Source organism: Drosophila sulfurigaster, chromosome 2L, assembly GCF_023558435.1.
Source record: "Drosophila sulfurigaster albostrigata strain 15112-1811.04 chromosome 2L, ASM2355843v2, whole genome shotgun sequence".
Lineage (NCBI taxonomy): Eukaryota > Metazoa > Arthropoda > Insecta > Diptera > Drosophilidae > Drosophila > Drosophila sulfurigaster.
Genome location: NC_084881.1, coordinates 331,424 through 336,062, shown reverse-complemented (window position 1 = coordinate 336,062; position 4,639 = coordinate 331,424). Strand labels below are relative to the sequence as shown.

At 38.3% G+C, this 4,639-nt stretch overlaps 1 long non-coding RNA gene across 1 annotated transcript; it reads left to right on the top strand.

Annotated features, from left to right (window-relative positions):
- The first annotated feature begins 468 nt into the window (after positions 1-468).
- On the top strand, positions 469-1,011 carry LOC133838151 (uncharacterized). Its single transcript, XR_009893917.1, has 2 exons — positions 469-670; positions 806-1,011. It is a non-coding gene; the product is annotated as an uncharacterized LOC133838151 (long non-coding RNA).
- Positions 1,012-4,639: the final 3,628 nt, after the last annotated feature.

The following is a 4,639-nucleotide window of genomic DNA, read 5'->3' as shown; positions in this document are numbered from 1 at the left end:
CAATCGAGAATTATAAATGTTTTGGGCAATTTGGAATTTGCAATTTTAGTTATGATGTACATATATGTAGTAGAATAAATATTTCTTAAATAAAGCGCTGTTCTCAGATGAGTACAATTTTGAACGTGAGAAAAAGCAATATATATTTTTCCCAAGTAGCGGTTGGTTACTTCAGGCAATAAGGAAATACGAATACAACACGCTCCCGTTTGCCGAAGCAAACAGTTTAACTTTCTGCCAAAAAACAAAAATGAAACACAAAAAAATGAGCTTGTATTGGTCACATTCGTCTCACAACATGATCACTTGATCGGTTTGTGCAACAGCATATTCGGCGTAAATGTAGAGAAACATCGATGTTTGACAACCATCAGTACCATCGATGTTTGGGTAGGTCACTATCGATGTTTATAAATACAACCTTGCACTTGACGACGAAAAAATAATAAATTTTAAGCAATAGTCTTATTTTATGATTTTTAGTTATAAATAATTTAATCAATGCTTAAATTTTAGTTTCGCAGTGTGTGGTGTTGGTGAATGGCGTGGAGGTCGACAAGAATATGGAGGATTACCTGAAAAGTAAGAAATAATGATTTTAAAAGCCCTCGTACATACAGTGGATCACAACTGACAACTTTCAATCTGTATAGTGGATAAACTAAAAGAGGTATTGAATTTATTTAAACGCAGGATTTCAGTTTTATGTTTTCTTTCGTTTATTCTCGTAACTTTTTTTTTTACTATAAAAAATTATTGAAAAACAAAAAAGTAACGAAAGTATATTAATTTAAGTTTTTATTAGGGTTAAAAACTTCCGAGGACGGATTGGAATCGCCTCCAGTGAAAGTGAAGCGTAGGGTCATTTTAAGAAAACTACAAATAATGTTCATGGAATTGCAACTACTGCGGTCAGTAACGGATGGAAACACAACAAATCTGCTGGACCACCGTAAACAGCTGCATCCGGTTCGGTTAAAATCTGAAAAAAAAACCAAATGCCAAAAGCGATGGTAATTTTTTTTTAAACAAAGAGCCGTTCTATGGGAATGATTCCATTTGAAAAAACAGACTTCCAAAGTCCTGAACATGATCGCTAAAGATATGTGTTGCAGATGAAGGTTTTACTGAATCTATGTTGTCTAGCAAAACCTATTTGCGTGATGTAGTTATCCTTAATGAATATGATTTGCTACCGCGCAATTTCAATTTTAGACTGTAAATTATGTTGGATTAACTATGCATCCTTGGACATTGTTGGCGCATTTGAGTTAGAATAATTAAGAGCAAATGAAGTATCATGAAGTTGTTAGAATTAGGGCGAAGCGAGAGCGCAATAAAGCTTTCGTTTGTTGCTCTCTGAGCGAATTCGCCTCGCTTCGCCGCTCTAGTTAAGTTAGGCTTAATGTAACTTAGCATAAAATGATAAAGACAGTTAAGATCAAACACTTATCAGCGCGTCATCACTCTTTTCGTTTCGTTTTCGTTGTACCAACAACAATTAGGTATATTCTTTGTGTTCGCGAATAAAGCGGAAATATTAATAATTGCAAAAACTCTTGTGATTTTTCATGGCGCCCCCGGGTGGACTCTAATTGTTGTTGAACGCGAGTGATTGAAAAATAGAAAACAAAACAAAAAAAATTCGCGCCGGTCGCAAATATAATAAATATAAACAATCAATTGACTTGTGCCAGTGCTGTGATCTCCTTGTGTTTGTCATCGGTGGATTTTTCGGCATCATCGCTGGAGGATACCCTGCACCAAGCAGAACACACAGAGGAAAGTGGCTGGGATCATTAAAGATCGCCAATTCCAGGTACTGTGCGAAAAATTGGAAGCGAACAACTGAATTGGTTGCCAAGTTGCAAAATTCTAGTGACGCTTTCAATTCTTGGCACATACGTAATAGTAGAGCATTTGATTTTAAATTTTATATTTTTAAATTAAAAAGTGAACCGCTTAGGCAGAACATTGTTTTTGTTTTCTAAGTGAAAGTGACTAGGGGGAAATTCTTATTTCCATTGCATCGAACTTCTCTTAGTTCGTTGCAATTTTCGCTTTCGTCGCCCCCTGTGTCAGCAGATTCGTAGCTGCTGTAAGTTGTGTGCTGTTGCTAAGCGCACATACGTACATATATATATACATACATATATACCCGCAAGCCAACACTGCACCGGTGCATTTCGGCTCCGTGTTGTTGTTGCTTGTATTTTCGTTTTCGTTTTGGGCGCTTAGAAACAGCGCACATCAGACATCGTCACGGGTGGCAAATTTCGACACTCGACTCACACCCGTACTTTTAAGAGTGCGAGTGCTACTCGTGCACTCGCAAAACGAGTGAGAGATACACACTTATTCAAAATCATGCGAGTGCTGCGAGTATGAGTCATTGTCATACTCGAGCCTTTCTTGCACTTGCCTATTCGGCACCCGATCATTTTAGGCACTCGGCTTGTACACACTTGTGTCTCGCGGGTGGTTGTTCTTCGTGCAACCGATCATTTTAGACACTCTTGACGAAATGCTCTGACACTCGCGAGTGTTTTGCTCAGACACTCGCGAGTGTCTGAGCAAATACTCGGGTGTTTTTCCCCCACCCCTATTGATGCTTGTGTGTTGCGGCTCGCGGGTAGATTTTATGACTTTTGACTTCTTTGAATGATTTTTGGGTGTTTTTTTTTACTTTGACAAATGGTCAAATAAAATATCCTGAAATTTATGGAAATTGCACAAATTTGCAAAATACCCTTTTGTAATTATATAGGCATTTACAATAGTGTTATAAACAGGTAATAAAATTTCTGATTTTCCGGTTATTGATGAATATAAAAAACCCAAAAACTCATAAAACAGGTAAAATTTCACTTTACAAACCCCGGATTTTCCACATTTCCTATTGAATTATAATATTAATTATGTATGAATGGGCGTTACATTTTGTCGGGTCAGGTCAGGTTGGTACATTTTCAAGAAATAAAATGAGTGCAAGAACAGCGCACCAGCAATAACAAGAACAATACAAAAAGCCGACGGCATTTCTTGCATCTTAATATACATACACACAAACGTACATATGTATGTACATACATACAATCGTGCCGGTCCACTCATAATTTTTTACAAAGCGTATCGCTTACCCATAACCACCGGCACCGGCTTTACCCGAGTGCATAGAATCACCGATCGCAAATTGCCGAGTATGCCTCGGCACTCGCACTCGCGAGTGTAAGGCTCGCGATACACTTATTGCTCATGAGTATAAGGCTCGCGAGTGTGTGTATTTTTGGCCACTCGCACTCGCGAGTGTAAGGCTACCGAAAAGGCACATGAGTAACGGGTGCACCCGTTGAGTGTGTATACCCGTGCCGTTCTCTGGCGCACATACACACATACATACGTTAGCAAGCCAGCATCTGCACAGTGCATTGCGCTCTGTAGTCTGTGTTGTTGCTTGCACTTTTCGTTGTCGCGCGCTTTGCAGCGTTCAGAACTCGCTCCCCTACATTCGTTGGTTGAGCATATCAGTGCGATATCTCGTTTGCTCCCTCGAATTGTGTACTCCCCTATTATTGTCCGAGATAGCTTAGTGGTTGCTAGGACAATTTAATAATAATAATAATAATAATAATAAAAAAAAAATAATAAAAAAAATAATAAAAAAAAAAAAAAATAATAAACGTTTTTTTTAAATTTTCTTTTTGTTGTTGTTGTTGGTGGGAGCAACAAGATTTATTTTGTATTTTATTTTTATTATTTTCGTCTTTTTTAATAATTTAAATAAAAAATGAATCCGAAAGAAACTCTTGAAGGCTCTAAAAAGAAACTTGCTATTTGCGTGAAGAGCATTAGCAGAATTAATGATCAAATTCTCGATGACACTATCGGTCGAGATTTGACAGAGTTAGAGTGCAGGCTTGAGATGTTGTCGTCGCATATTGAAAATGCTCTCAAATATCAAAGCAGAATTGAGACATTTGACGAATATGACGAATACCGGTGCGAGTTAGAAGAGATTTGCAAAGGCAAGGCTGAAGGCGATGGTGAAATCGTTGACCGATACTTCATCCGCCAATATATCGATTCAGCCGATTTCCGCTCCTCGCACCCGTCTGCCTAAACTGTCGTTGCCAAAATTCAGCGGAAAGTATTCCGAATTTAAAAATTTCATAAGTTTGTTTGAGACTCTTGTTGACAATGACCATTCAATTCCGCGCATTGAGAAATTTAATCATCTCATTTCTTGTCTCTCTGGTGAGGCTCTTGGAATGGTGAGAGCGTTTCAAGTCACCGAGGACAACTATGAGAAAGCAATGGCGAGTTTGAAAAGAGTATATGACAATGATTGTCTGATACTTAATGAAAATATCACTGCTCTTTTCAATTTGCCAAAGATTTCGCAGCCCTCCGCTTCAGCGTTGCGAAACTTGATTGACACTGTCTCTGCGATATACGGATCTTTGTTGTCGATAGGTGATGATAAGAAGATTGCAAATGCAATCCTTATTCACCTGGTCATGCACAAAGTTGATGCAATGACAAAGAAGAAGTGGGATGAGCAGCTAGATTACACGAAAATTCCATTATGGAGTGAGTGTGAAACTGTGCTTAATCGTCGATATCAGCACTTGTCAGCAGA